Source organism: Crinia signifera, chromosome 5 (assembly GCF_055691185.1).
Source record: "Crinia signifera chromosome 5, ASM5569118v1, whole genome shotgun sequence".
NCBI lineage: Eukaryota > Metazoa > Chordata > Amphibia > Anura > Myobatrachidae > Crinia > Crinia signifera.
In genome coordinates this window covers 65511123-65527498 of record NC_139221.1, presented here as the reverse complement: position 1 = coordinate 65527498, position 16376 = coordinate 65511123, and the positions used below count along the sequence as shown (strand labels likewise).

Here is a 16376-nt window from a genome sequence, read left to right as displayed (position 1 = left end):
AATTCCCTCTCATGAAAATGATTTTCCTTTGTTCATTATGAAAAGTAAGCCTGAACTTACTTTCTGATGGAAGCTTTCCGACGAATTCGGGGGCGGGTGCTGATGTCATGTGACTGGCACTAATGCGCATGCGCAGACCCAAAACATCGGAGACGTTGCCGAATTTGGACCTGTGCAAATCGGCCCCAAAGTCAATGCATGGAGCAAAGTAACAAGTACTTTCATCTGTTCACAGGATTAAGTTTATGTTATGCAGAAGTGTAATAACACCAACAATAGCCTGTGTACAATATACACCAAATGTTATTACAAAATAAAAATAATACAGCTAAGTGAACATTAGTCATACTGCAGGCTAACTAAAACAGACAAAGAAAACATTGCTTTCCATTATTATATTATGTAACACTATGGGAATGATGCCAGACACCAGTTACCAGCAGGCAGTCAGCAGAGCTAGCTGAGGTCAGACCGGGTAAAGTAAACACACACCTGCTTGGACCACAGCTAATACAGGATGAGTATCCCTTATCCAAAATGCTCGGGACCATAAGAATATTGGATAACGGATTATTCCGTATTTGAGAATGTTTTATATATTCCAATGATGTATCTTGAGGTATCTTTCATTTATGTTGTACAAACACATCAAACACATGAAATACACACAAATATATTTTATTTGTGCATAAAACAAGTATTCAAAACATGAAACAAAGTTTGTGCACAATCTCAGGTACTGAATGTGAATGCCAAGCAATCATTTTCTTTTTGCTGTTACAGATGTCCCCAGTAGTGCCAGTTACATAAGAGCAGAGAAAGAAAAGGATTGTCTTTGTTGCTGGCGCACTGAAGAAAAGAATATAATAAAATTTAACTTTTAATTCTGTCAATAAAAAGGACCGTTATGGTGAAATATAAGCTACATACATGACTTACAAAAACATTGAACAATTACTAAAATGATGCACGCGCTGTGTGTGTGTCACTGTTATTGTGCAAATTGTACCGTGTAATTTCCACTGTCCTATAGTTTCAGTGTGCAATATCGCCCACAATTCATAGCATGGTTACCTGGAGTGCTATATCGCAAGTCGTGTGGGTAGTCTGACAAGTTGTTATGTCAGATTCCTCTATTGTGTCACGACTCTTCATAGAGTCGTGACACAATAGAGGAATCTGACATAACAACTTGTCAGACTACCCACACGACTTGCGATATAGCACTCCGAGTCGTGACACAATAGAGGAATCTGACATAACAACTTGTCAGACTACCCACACGACTTGCGATATAGCACTCCGAGTCGTGACACAATAGAGGAATCTGACATAACAACTTGTCAGACTACCCACACGACTTGCGATATAGCACTCCAGGTAACCATGCTATTAATTGTGGGCGATATTGCACATTGAAACTATAGGACAGTGGAAATTGCACGGTACAATTTGCACAATAACAGTGACACACACACAGCGCGTGCATCATTTTAGTAATTGTTCAATGTTTTTGTAAGTCATGTATGTAGCTTATATTTCACCATAACGGTCCTTTTTATTGACAGAATTAAAAGTTAAATTTTATTATATTCTTTTCTTCAGTGCGCCAGCAACAAAGACAATCCTTTTCTTTCTCTGCTCTCTTGTACACTTTCATTGTCTTTGGCAGCACCCCCATTCATGTATAGATTGCAGTCTCAGCACGGCAACTGAATACTGGGGATAGTACCCATCAATCCAAAATAATCACTTGTGCAGAAGTACTTCCCATACCCCTTTCCCCTTTTTTTGCCAGTTACATATCATGTCCTCAGCAGTGCTGTTACAGATCTCCTGAAGTAGTGCCAGTTACATATCATGTCCTCAGTAGTGCTGTTACAGATGTCCCCAGTAGTGCTGTTACATATCATGTCCCCAGTAGTGCCAGTTACATATCATGTCCTCAGTAGTGCTGTTACAGATGTCCCCATTAGTGCTGTTACATATCATGTCCTCTGTAGTGCTGTTACAGATGTCCTCAGTAGTGCCAGTTACATATCATGTCCTCAGCAGTGCTGTTACAGATCTCCTGAAGTAGTGCCAGTTACATATCATGTCCTCAGTAGTGCTGTTAAGGATGTCCCCAGTAGTGCTGTTACAGATGTCCCCAGTAGTGCTGTTACATATCATGTCCCCAGTAGTGCTGTTACAGATGTCCCAAAGTAGTGCCAGTTACATATCATGTCCTCAGTAGTGCTGTTACAGATGTCCCCAGTAGTGCTGTTACAGATGTCCCCAGTAGTGCTGTTACATATCATGTCCCCAGTAGTGCTGTTACATATCATGTCCCCAGTAGTGCTGTTACAGATGTCCCCAGTAGTGCTGTTACATATCATGTCCCCAGTAGTGCTGTTACATATCATGTCCCCAGTAGTGCTGTTACATATCATGTCCCCAGTAGTGCTGTTACATATCATGTCCCCAGTAGTGCTGTTACATATCATGTCCTCAGTAGTGCTGTTACAGATGTCCCCATTAGTGCTGTTACATATCATGTCCTCTGTAGTGCTGTTACAGATGTCCTCAGTAGGGCCAGTTACATATCATGTCCTCAGCAGTGCTGTTACAGATCTCCTGAAGTAGTGCCAGTTACATATCATGTCCTCAGTAGTGCTGTTACAGATGTCCCCAGTAGTGCTGTTACAGATGTCCCCAGTAGTGCTGTTACATATCATGTCCCCAGTAGTGCTGTTACAGATGTCCCAAAGTAGTGCCAGTTACATATCATGTCCTCAGTAGTGCTGTTACAGATGTCCCCAGTAGTGCTGTTACAGATGTCCCCAGTAGTGCTGTTACATATCATGTCCCCAGTAGTGCTGTTACATATCATGTCCCCAGTAGTGCTGTTACAGATGTCCCCAGTAGTGCTGTTACATATCATGTCCCCAGTAGTGCTGTTACATATCATGTCCCCAGTAGTGCTGTTACATATCATGTCCCCAGTAGTGCTGTTACATATCATGTCCCCAGTAGTGCTGTTACATATCATGTCCCCAGTAGTGCTGTTACATATCATGTCCCCAGTAGTGCTGTTACATATCATGTCCCCAGTAGTGCTGTTACATATCATGTCCCCAGTAGTGCTGTTACATATCATGTCCCCAGTAGTGCTGTTACATATCATGTCCCCAGTAGTGCTGTTACAGATGTCCCAAGTAGGTTTTTTTTTTCAGTTTCTGGAATGTATGGTTTTCGGAATAATTTGGATAACGGATATTTGGATAAGGGATACTCAACCTGTATCACAGACACCTATCCTCAAATCATACCAGATATCGTTGCTCAGTTGATTAGTCTGTGGCACGCCAAAGAGGGCTAAGCTACCAGAGACCGTTTTATAAAAAAAAAAGTTGCAGTATTTAAGCTGGAGAAGGCTAATATACTGTAGGCCTCACAATAACCATGAGTAGCATTAAACCACAAGGGGCTTGAGTGTTGTTCCTTTAAAACAATTGGTTCTGTGCGGGAGTGTTTGTCCTGTCTGCTCGTTAGAGCGGCCAACATTTCAATATTTAAATTTAAAAATCAGAATTTGTCAATAATGAGTTTGAAAAAAAAAAGAAAGCACCGTTGTCTGTGTTTTTATTAGTTTTGGTTAAGATCATTTGAGATCTAAAGTGACTCCACTTGCAGGAAGGATTTATTAGCAACTTACTGACCAACTCGGGCATTGTCGTGGGAGGTACAGTATGAGGAAGTGGCGACAAAAAGCAAGCATGAGAAAGTGTACATCTGTGATTGTAGTAGGACTCATTCCCACCTGAGTTGCTAGTGTGTGTGAGGCCACTGGGGGGCGTCTCAACACTTTTACAGGTGGCTGTGGCATCAGCACATTTTCACACGTTAGTGACAAAATTGGAATCAGACCGAAAATCTTAAACATATTTTGTAAAAAAAATAAATCAGCTTAAAGTCAAATTTACTGCTACATTTCACACAGCCTCCATTGACCAGGTAACCCTACAAGCTACTGTTTCCACATACATTCTAGCAATGAAACAATGCATTATCTAAAATGTTTTAATGCCCACTAATTGTGCTAATACTTACCGTGAAAGACACACAAAACCAGTCTAACAAGCATGTGTGTATTCTGTAGCGTTTCAGTCTGACAAGTGACTGACTGGTTGCTGGCCAGGCCGCCCTGAGGCGTTACACAGCACTGACACTCCTATGCCATAATTATCTTATCCTAGCAGAGTGAAAGGCGCAGGGTGTGGTAGGTGGCCGTCGGGAACCCGTGCGTCGGTATGTTAACAGTCGGGATCACGACGTCGGGTAAATGACTGTCGGGATCCTGACTGTTGGGCCCCCGTCCGGCACCCAAGGCGCAAACAGGTGGAAGCCAACATTGTAAGTGAGATGTGGGCAATATATTGCAAAATATCAATGTTGTCGTTAATGACAGCATTGAATAGGGAGCCGCCGCTATTTCCCACATCGGAAGTAGCGGCGGCACATTGCATACCCCGCTATTAGTGTCCCGCATCCTCTCGCTGCGTTTGCCATGCCTCTGCACTATTCTATTCTCCCTCCACACCCTAGTGGATGGTAGGGTATGAAATACCACCTGTTTTTGAAAAACTCATGTCAACCTTTTGACTGTCAACCTGTCAACATTAGGTCTGTCGACCTATTTCATGTGTCAACCCCGTCCACCTCTAGTGGTCAGCCTAATGTATATCGACTTTCATAGAAACATACAATTTAACGGCAGATAAGAACCATTTGGCCCATCTAGTCTGCCCCTTTTTATCCTTCAGGTAATCTCAACCCTTTTTGATCCTTATTTCTTTGTAAGGATATTCATATGACTATCCCAAGCATGTTTAAATTGTTCTACTGTCATAGCCTCTACCACCTCTGATGGGAGGCTATTCCACTTATCCACTACCCTTTCTGTGAAGTGATTTTTTCTAACATTTCCCTTGAACCTACCTCCCTCCAGTTTTATTACTTCTTTTTCTTTGATGAAAATTTCCCTCCTGTACTATGTTAAAACCCTTGATATATTTGAAGATTTCTATCATGTCCCCCCTTTCCCTTCTCTGCTCCAAACTATGGGGGAGATTCTCTAAGAATCTCCGCCCCCCATCGCATTTATAATTATCGCATATGTTGTAACATATGCGATAATTAAGGCAAAGGACAGCTCTTGCATTAAGAGCTGTCCTTTGCGGTGAGAGTCGCCGGGTCCCAGCAGGTCCCGGCGGCTCCCCCCTCCCTCCCGCTGCTGCTGCGCCAGGCTCTCCTCCTCCCTGCACCCGGAAGAGAATCAGTGCAGGGAGAAGGTCACAGGTCCGGGCAGCACAGCTCTGTGCTGCCCGGACACAGGTGAGGGGGAAGGGGGCGATGCGGGGTCGGCGCAGGGCGGCGGAGGGTTGCGGTAGAAGCCCATTGGCTTCTATGGGGCATCGCCAGATTTTTCTGGCGATGCCCCCCGCCGCGGTAACCCGGCGGGGGATGCTTACAGCATCCCAAAATGCGGTAAAAACCCAGATAACGGGGTTTTTACTGCATTTTTCGCTTAGAGAATCTCTCCCTATACATGTTAAGATCTTTTAGTCTTTCCAGGTAAGTTTTGTGATGTAGGCCATTTTAGTTGCCCTTCTTTGTACACTCTCAATGTATTTATAGCCTTCTGAAGATATGGTCTCCAGAACTGGACACAGTGGGCGAAATGTAACAGGGTGGGATTTTTTAGACATGTGCGAGTTTTGATAAAAAACGGGCGAAATCGCATGTTTTCCAAAAATTGCACATGTAGTAGGGTGTGATTCACGGTAAAAAAAAATTGCCGTACGTGTAGACGGCCAGCTACACCGTTCTTCAGAGCGGTTTGCCGGAATTAATTTTTTACGTGGCACTACAAGTACCTGTGCAGCAGGGGTGTTTATAGACTGCAATGTTGTGGCCATAGCAGCAAGAATGCAAGCACGAACCTTTCTTTTCCTCAAGCTCATGATGGGAGTGGTAGAGAACAAACAGAACGAATGAACGTACGTGCGTGTTCTCTGCACAGCCAGCACTGATGGAAAAAATAAATCGCTTTTGTTTAGGTTCTGTACTCACGCCTCTTTGTTTTGGTAACCCAGCCCATTATGATAATGTTGTTTATATATGACGTGTCAATAGCCCAAATCAAGAGAGTGTGTACGATGGTACAATCTTTTTCTTGCGATTGTTTGGATGGGAGTATTTCGGATATCACAAGTAAAGGTACTTATGTATTATCTGGGCGCCCGATTTTTTCATTGCATGCCACTACTTGGCATGCGATGCAATTTTTCATTGATTTTTAATTTCATACCCCCACTATCCAACTACGCATGAAGTTGTTGTTATATAGTGTGAAAAGCGCAGCGAGCCACCGAGCCCGAAGCGTGGCGAGCCCCACGAGGGGACGTGGATTACTTTACATGTATCCTGCGTCCGCTCGCCACGCTTCGGGCGCGGTGGCTCGCTGCGCTCACCACACTATATAAAATCAACTCCATGTGTAGTTGGATAGTGGGGGTATGAAATCACCCATGGGTGACTATACAATTTAAAATCGGGTCTTTACAATGAAAAATCGCATCGCATGAATTGTATGCCACTATATTGCAAGCGATGCGATGAAAAGATTGGGCGCCCAGATATTACATAAGTACCCAAGTAAATTGTATAGGTGTGTACGCGCGTGTCGTCTGCTGTTTGTGGACGGTCGATCGCGTGTATGGTCGATCGAACGCTCGCAAGAAAACAGGGATTGTATAAATGTGTACCCAGCTTTACTAAACTAAATTGGTACTCGACCGGATTTTTAACCTTCAAAGACGTTTCCCTTACAATTTAAAAATTGGTCGCATCGCATGCCATTATAATGGCATGCAATGCGATGCGACGCGACTGACCCGATTTTGCCATTGGACCCAATGTTAAATTGTACCTGACACCCGATTTTACATTGGATCCAATGTTAAATGCCCCCCAGACCTGATTTTTGATTGTATACCCACCCTAATGGTTAATTATATGTGAAAAGCCCCCCCCCCCCCATTGTTAACGCTACGCCACGATGAACGCCAACCCGAAGCGTGGCGAGCGCAGAGAGCCCGCGAGGGGCGGCGTCACGCGTCATCCGACCTTTTCATACCCCCACTATCCATGTCGGCGTGGAGTTGATTCTATATAGTGTGGTGAGCACAGCGAGCCACCAAGCCCGAAGCGTGGCGAGCGCAGCGCACCCTGCGAGGGGACGCGTAATACCTGTGAAGTAATGCGCATCCGCTCGCCACACTATATAATATCAACTCCACGCCGACGTGGATAGTGGAGGTATGAAAAGGTCGGAGGACGCGTCCCGCTGCGCTCACCACGCTTCGTGTTGGCGTTCATCGTGGGGTGCCGTTAACAATGGGGGGGCATTTGACATATAATTAACCATTAGGGTGGGTATACAATTAAAAATGGGGTCTTGGGGGCATTTAACATTGGGTCCAATGTAAAAATCGGTCGCATCGCATGTGATTTGGTCGGTGATTTTTCAGACCCGATGGCATACAATTAAAGTCGGTGGCGACGTGCTAGGAAACAAATACCACTAAATTAAATAAATACATTCACAACATAACCGTATGTAAATGACAAAAAGCCCCATCAGGTGCTTATATTATGAGGATCAATAGCAGTGATTCAATTCACTTACACACCCCCCCCCCCCCCCCCTCCTACTTCCAAAATAAGAAAGAAGTACATGACAACATCATATGCAGATTAAATCTCATGTGCAGCTCACTTTCCCTCTCCATGGACTGCTCACAGATTGCACCATGGAGTAAATGAATCATATTACAACCCAACAGAGTTGTGTTTATAAAGCTCTCTCTTTTGTGCAATAAAATTGCATCATGTTGAGAGAACGGTGAATTAAACGGCACAGAGTCATTAGGAAATAATGTGCACCAGCACCTGAGTGTCAGTGGCGAGGGTTGGGCCCCGTCTCCCAGCTGCCTGCAGTGTGGTAGTTTATTTTTATTTTTTGTTTCTCCTGTAGTGTTTCTGCTACATTTACAGTATCTTTGTGTTTGTATTGCCATTTATTCAGCGGCTGATAACCCCTGACCCCTACACTGTATAGAGTCCTTGCCATATTACTGCATGCTGATAATACACTGATTGCTGGATGCAGATGGAACAGTGTTTTTTTTATCTAAACACAAAACCTATTTGATAACATTGTACACATACTGGTTTTGCGAACCTCAAATAAACCTATTGTTAGATGTCTGCATACAATGGGTGAAACTTGTCCATCCTTATGTTAACGATTATCCAGCTGTGACACATTTACTTTACCCTTTTACACCTACAAGCTGGGTCGCACCCAGGATTTTAAACCCTGCTCCGACCCGGCTTGTGACCCTTTTACACCGACGCCCCAGACCCAGCAGGGACATCAACGGAGGCGGGTCCTGAGTCTGGGCTTTTTCAATACAGTAAATGGGTCCCTGGTTGCATCGACCCGGGTTACCCATTTACACAGCAACGTTTTTTGGGCGACGTTTACACCGACCGCTGACTCGGTCGACACAGCAATAACACAGGTTATTGCAGCAGTGTAAAAGGGGGTGCCGGACGGGGTCCCGACAGCCGGGTTCCCGACGGCCACCTGCTATTTTCCCTCATGGGGGTTCACGACCCCCGTAGATGGAGAATAGAATAGGTGGCTCGCAGTGTGGCGAGCGCGCAAGGGGCTTAGTTGCGCTCACCATGCTGTCTGGCTCCGGCCAGTCGGGATCCTGACGTCGGGATAATGACTGTCGGGATCCTGACTGTCAGACCCCTATACCACACCTGTAAAAGGGGTATTGCTTCTGCACTACAATGAAAATCATACAAGACCTCCACAAGTTAAGTCCTCATTACTACACATGTGATGGGAATTTTACACCATTCATGTAAACCAGTAATAATCAACCTGCTGTTGGGAAACATTGGACCTCCAAAAAGGTCCACACACAGAGATAAAGTAGCCGCCAATCAGCCCCTAAAGCCGGGTACACATTAGATGATATTGTTATAGGTGCCCATACAAGGTACATTTTCTCGGGTGTGATGTGATGCGCAATCCCACGCACATCACATCGCACAGCACAGAAAGTCTGTGCGCCCAGTACTTTCTGTACTAGATCGCATCAGATCTATAACAAGAAGCACGCTGCTGTAGAACATTGTATGCTTTTTGTATTAGTAACAATGCAATCTAGTACAAAATATACCGAGATCATCGCTACGTGTATGGGTACCTTATGAACAATATTGTTAACGATTTTCTCTGGACTACATGGAACTCCTGGACAAATGATATAGTGCATTTTACTCCCCCTTGGCAACGTGCATTTTACTCCCCCTTGGCAACAAGCATTTTACTCCTCCTTGGCAATGAGCATTTTACTGCCCCTTAGCAATGAGCATTTTACTCCACTGTGACAAGAAATATGAAATCCCCATTGGCAATGAGCATGAAACATCTTGACCAAGGGTATTAAACCCCCTTGTCATCATTTAAGTAATCCCCTGGCATCCAGCATTAAGACCCCGGCATTGAGCATTTAGGTTAGCGGCACTTATGTGACATAATATGTAATGTGCATCATGGTGTGTGGCCTTATGTGTAATGGGCATTTCAGTGTGTGGCCTTATGTGTAATGGGCATTATGGTGCATGACATAATATGTAGAAGGCATTACAGCTTGCAGAATAATGTGTAACGGACATTATGTAGTGTAACGGGCATTACGGCATGCAGAATAATGTTTAACGGGCATTATGGAGTGCGATATGTGTAACGGGCATTACGGCATTTGCTATAATGGGCATTCATGGTATAATGTGTAATGCCCCGCCCCCTTTTATGAGGCCACTTCCATTTTTCACCGCGCAAGGGTCCCTGCACCATGGTTAGTTGGATCTGGGACCACCCATAATCCTATTTCTAGATTCTCCTATGACCTGATATCAATTCACTTACACACCCCCCCCCCCCCCCTCCTTCCAAAAAAGAGAGAAGTGCATGACAGCATCATATGCAGATTATATCTCACGTGCATACCTCCCAACTGTCACGATTTTAGAGGGACAGTCCCGATTTTCGGGTCCTGTCCCGCTGTCCCACCCGCGGCAGGCATTGTCCCGCTGCGGGGGGGTGGCAGTTAGGAGACCCCCAATCTAGTAGAATAGACGCTGTGCGCATGCGCACAGCGTCTATTCTCGTATGAAAATGAGGTCGCGGCTAATTAGCATAAGCCGTGCCCTCATTTGCATACGCCCCTCCCCCTTTTCGGGCTTCGACGCGCGAGTGTCCCTATTTCATACGGACAGAAGTTGGGAGGTATGTACGTGTAGCTCAGTTTCTGTTTCCATGGGCTGTTCACAGATTGCACAGTGGAGTAAATTAATCATATTACAACCCAATATAGTGTTTATAATGCTATCTCTTTAGTGCAATACAATGGCATCATGTTGAGATAACGGTGAATTAAATGGCACAGAGTCACTATTTCTCCACTTCATAGAATGACAGTGTATGAAGTAATCATTAGGAAATAATGTGTAACTGAGTGTAAAGCTGTGTACACACAGTGCAATATATTGCTCAGTATCCAGAACTCATCAGCGACCAGAGATGCTCTCTGATGAACAGGAGACCCTGCTGGGGAGCCGCAGAGGGAAACAGCTGACCATTAGGGGTGGAACACGGGAGCGCTCACCCGGCGATTTATAGCTGCAGCACAAACAAATCATTGGCAATATGGTCACTCAGTGACCATATTGCCTGCGATAATGCACCATGTGTACACAGCTTTAGTGGCGAGGGTTGGGCCCCGTCTCTCAGCTGCCTGCAGTGTGGTAGTTTATTTTTATAGTTTCTCTTATAGCGTTTCTGCTACATTTACAGTATCTTTGTGTTTGTATTGCCATTTATTCAGCGGCTGATAACCCCTGACCCCTACACTGTATAGAGTCCTTGCCATATTACTGCATGCTGATAATACACTGATTGCTGGATGCAGATGAAACTGTGTTTTGTTATCTAAACACAAAACCTATTTGATAACATTGTACACATACTGGTTTTATACACATCAAATAAACCTATTATTAGATGTCTGCCATTCAAACGTCCACCGACATGTTCAATAGAGTGCATACAATGTGTGAAACTTGAAACTTGCTCATCCTTATGTCAACGATTACCCAGCTGCAGTGGTGTAGCTAGGTTCCACGGTGCCCGGAGCAAGGACCCTTGCGGGACCCTTGCACGGCAAAAAGGGGGCACAGCCTAACATTATACCACACACCGTAATGCCCGTTGCACATTCGTCACATAAGTGCCACTTACCTACAAGCTCATTGCTAGGAACTTCATGCTCTATGCCAGGGGCTTCATGCTCATTGCCAAGGGGGACTGTCCTTGCTCGTTCCTAAAAGGACTGACCTTGCTCGTTGCCAAGCCCGCTCGCTCGCCCAGCTACCCTCTGTGCCCGCCTGAGCCAGAGCTCAAGTCTCCAGCTGGACCGCTAACCAATAGGCGCTCGCAGTCCAGCAGCCAATGCTGCTTCTGATTGGCTGCTGGACCGCAAGCGCCTATTGGCGAGCGGTCCAGCGAGTAACTTTAATTACAGAAGTTACAAGTAGGGGTTTAAAAATATCCAAGTGATAACAGTAGAAGAACTTAAAATAAAATGAAAAGCTGAAAAAAAAACACTGATTTATTTTGCAGACCGTGTATTGTCACAGATAGCGGCGCACACATTACAAAAAATGGCAGAAATAACTTTACCTCAGAAGCCCGATAATTGGCTGCTCTATGAACACTGCTACATCTTTGTACGCAGCAGCTAGCCTAGAACACGCAAAGCCGCCGGCTCCCCTGCTCCCTGCTGTGCCCGGCATCAGTCTCAATGGGAAAAGTAAAAATCCGGCGAGCGCTCTCACTGCGCATGCGCCGGTTTGGGACGCTGGAGGCAGGGATGAGGCGCCATGACGTCATGGCGCCGCATCCCTGCCTCCCGCATCCCAAACCGGCACATGCGCAGTGAGAGCGCTCGCCGGATTTTTATTTACCTTACCCCACTGACACTGATGCGGGGCACAGCGGGCGAGCAGGGCGGGGGAGCCGGCGGCAGAGCTCCGGCGCCAGGTGACATGTCGCCGCCCGGAGCTTGTGCTCCACCGACTCCACCGTATCTACGCCTCTGACAAGCTGTGACACACACTTATTATACCCCTTTTTCACCTACAAGCCCAGGATTTTAAACCCTGCTTCGACCCGGTTTGTGACCTCTTTTACACCGACGCCCCTGATCACCGGAGGTGGGGCCTGAGTCACCGCTGGGAGATAAGAGTAAACGGATCCCTGGTTGCATCGACCCGGGTTACCCATTTACACAGCACCATTGTTTTGGCACTGTTTACACCAGCCGCTGACCCGGATCGGCAGTGTAAAAGGGGTATTACACATTCATGTAAACCAGTGATAATCAACCTGATACAGTAATGGGGACACATTGGACCTCCAAAAAGGTCCACACAGCATAATGTAGCAGCCAATCAGAACCTAAAGCTGGGTACATATTAGATGATAATGTCTATAGGTGCCCATGCACATCACATCGAGCATGCGGCCCATACTTTCTGTACTAGATCGCTTCCTATCTAGAACAAGAAGCACGCTGCTGTAGAACATTGTATGCTTTTTGTACTAGTGACAATGCAATCTAGTACAAGATATACGGAGTTCATCGCTACGTGTATGGGTACCTTATAAACTATATCGTTAACGATTTTCCCTAGACTACATGGAACTCCTGGACAAACGATATAGTGCATACATACTGAATAATATCAGTATCGTTCACTGGCCACATCCAGGAGCATGTGGTCACTTACAAGATAAGGTTTTAATGCATGTAAGGAAGACAGAGGGAGCGCACATCGTTAACGATACAGTGCTTACACACTAAGCGATATACATAAACATGATATAGTCATCATGCATATAGTTTAGAAAAATCTGGTGGGTACACATTAGCCAACAAAGCAAATGATATGATATCGCTAATGATTTCACTGGAACTACCTATAACTCCTGGACAAACGATTTTACAAACGATATCGTTCAGTGCTCACATCCATGAGCATCCTGATATCGATAGGATTTTAGGGAATGTGCAGATGATGGGGGGTCTATATCTCTCCCCAAAGCTTAGTACATAGACCCCTTAATAGCAGTAGGAAGTAACACATCTGCAGGCCTTCTAAACAAGTATTACAAGCTACAGCAAATCTGAAAACAAAACAAGAAAAAGTTTTGGATGCAAGCGAAGGCTTGGAGAGCGGCATAGGGCCCCGGGGCCACCGGTTACCCATCCCTGATATAAATGATCCTCCAAGCAGTGTTAATTCCTTCAGTGGCAGCTAAATCATTTTTCCAAGTAGCCACGCCTGGGCCATTCTCCAGCACACAGCTGTCCAGTGACACAGGAATGCAGGAGGTATGTAATGTACAATAGGATCACACATGCATGTAATGGGATAGGACCCAGAACAGCCCACCAGACTCACCCAGTATCCCCAGAGCCCAGACGTACCGTGACCCACCTCTCTGCCAGTGATCTGCAAGCTTGTTCCTGTTCCCTAAGAGTCTCTGTGTGTTGTGTATACTTGTGCTTGTGGACTGACTGAGCTAAATCTGTCCCTCCCAGCTCCCACCCCTTCACCCCTCCCAGATTCCACACACACTGCTGCTGACAGGATTTCCTACAGACTATAATCCACATACAGTAACAGTACTGAGACAGCGGCCTCAGAGCAGAAGGTGATGTGTGCTGACTCTGCATAGTTTTCAAGATGATGTAGGGATTACATCCATGTCATCATTCAGCAAATGCACATACTGTAGCCAATCAGATTTTGTCTATCATTTTCTAGTATTGTATGCAATAGAGAAATGATAGACAGGTTCTGATTGGTTGCTATAGGCAACATAATTTCATTTTTAGAAGCTTTTGTAAATTTACCTCATAGAGCAGAGAAGTTGCCTATAGTGACCTATCAGCTTCTTCCTATTATCATTTACTTATCATGGTTTATAAAATGACAGAACTGATTGGTTGCTATGGCTCCATCCTGCTTTGTTGTCAGTTTTGTTATACAGTAGCTAAGTGAGCGGTACTGAATCAGGCCCTAAGGGTAATAAGCAGCCCTAATGAAGATAATTGGTCTTCTAAGGCAGCATTGCTGAGAGGCTGCTACAGACTGCATACTGTATACATCTAATTGTGAATTCATTAGAAGCTGCCTTACCAGCAAGCAGCAGTGGCCAGTCGCTGTACACACCTTTGCATTTTAGGATATTGGGCCTGATTATTATTATTATTTATTTACATGGCACTACAAGGGTTCTGCAGCACCTAACAATACATAAATGACCCAAAAAAAAAAAATTAACGAATTACAGTACAAGACAATTTGGGTATTATACCAGGGCTGCCAAGATGGCTGCCTCAGACTTTACATGCTCCTGGACAGGACCGCCGACAGGGGGGTGCCAGGGGTACAGCTGTCCCGGGCCCCGGCCTCTGGAGGGGCCCGGGCAGCTGCCCACAGTGGCACGGCACCACTCCACCCGCACCAGCACAAATCTCCCCACCCGGCAGCCAGGCGCGCACAATACACAGTGCAGCCTGCAGAGCGCCAAGCCTAGGATACAGAGTTGCTCGACTCTCTGCAAGCTGCACTGTGCAGTGAGTGCTCCGAGCCCCGAGTCCTGGAGGGAGAAATGCTGCACCGCCGCCACCGCAGGTAAGTAATAGTAATTGGGGGGGGGCGGGGTGCCGGCACTCGCGAGGGGGGGGGGGTGCCGCTGGGGACCCGGGCTGAAGGTCAGTCCCGGGCCCCAACATTACTAGTGGACATTACTGAACATCTCTACAAAACAGCTTAAATTCTACACAGCTGACTTCGGAATCATCAAAAATATCCATGGACTTACCTTTAACTTGTACTTCACTACATGGTACTCTCCAGAACAAACGGATTGCACTCCTGCACTGAGATGCACACTGGGTTGGATTTAAACCCCTGCCCCTTCTACTAGGACTGCCCCTTCAGGTAACATCACAGAACAAGGTACTGGAAAAACGAAATACTGTATATCTGACATGACAGGGTATTGTCTAATCGCTGTGCCCAACTATCCCCCCACAAATGACATAACTCTCTTGTTGGATAAAATTGGCCACAGCAGCCATATTTATTGAACAATACAATTTTAAACAATAATCCAAAAACATTCCCACGGAAGGCGGTCCCCGAGGCCCTCAATAAATATATATCCACACCTCTAAGCACTTCCAGGAGCTCTTACCCCCAGCCGATAGCGATTGGCTCGAGGGCACCAATTGTACACACCCAGTGCTCATTAATTAACCTCACCCAGGGGAGTCCAGCCCCCTCATGGGGCCCTCCCCGCCGCATAATTAAGCCTCAATGCCACCAACCTCGAGGACCCCCCTCCGCACAGGCCACTGTGACAAAAAGACATCCTAGCAAATATTCTACCTAAACTATAAAAAATAGGGAAGGGTGGGTGGGAGCTGTTGAGAAAATCTCCCAGTGACCCCTATTTCCTGTCTGAACCCTGCTTATAAACCCCTCCAACACCCCGTTAAGCCCCTCCCCCTATGACCCTCTCCTTAAGCACTCCTCCTATGACTAACTGCTAGTCAGCTCCCTACAAACCCTGTCAGGGGAGCCTACCCCCAGGCTTTGCCTCCAGTCCGGCTCCTACATGACAGGGTATTGTCTAATCGCTGTGCCCAACTATCCCCCCACAAATGACATAACTCTCTTGTTGGATAAAATTGGCCACAGCAGCCATATTTATTGAACAATACAATTTTAAACAATAATCCAAAAACATTCCCACGGAAGGTGGTCCCCGAGGCCCTCAATAAATATATATCCACACCTCTAAACCTCTAATAAATATATATCCGCACTTCCAGGAGCTCTTACCCCCAGCCGATAGCGATTGGCTCGAGGGCACCAATTGTACACACCCAGTGCTCATTAATTAACCTCACCCAGGGGAGTCCAGCCCCCTCATGGGGCCCTCCCCGCCGCATAATTAAGCCTCAATGCCACCAACCTCGAGGACCCCCCTCCGCCACAAAGCACGAGGTTAAACCCTTAACCCCGTGCGCCCCCCCCACATCCGGAACGCTGTTTCTATTCCCTCTTGTAGTCCCAAAGACCAAACATCTATCCCCACAGCATTCAGGTGC

General features: G+C 45.9%; 1 protein-coding gene across 3 annotated transcripts in view; it reads right to left on the bottom strand.

Moving 5' to 3' along the window:
- Positions 1 to 13802, bottom strand: part of CPNE3 (copine 3) — a 65016-nt gene extending 51214 nt beyond the window's left edge. The window contains exon 1 of one of the 3 annotated variants that reach the window (XM_083187378.1): positions 13680 to 13802. The gene's annotated coding sequence lies outside the window, so the exon portion shown is untranslated. Of the gene's footprint in view, positions 1 to 13653 lie in introns of all 3 variants that reach the window. The other 2 variants (XM_083187379.1, XM_083187380.1) reach the window with 2 other exon arrangements.
- Between the last annotated feature and the right edge of the window lie 2574 nt (positions 13803 to 16376).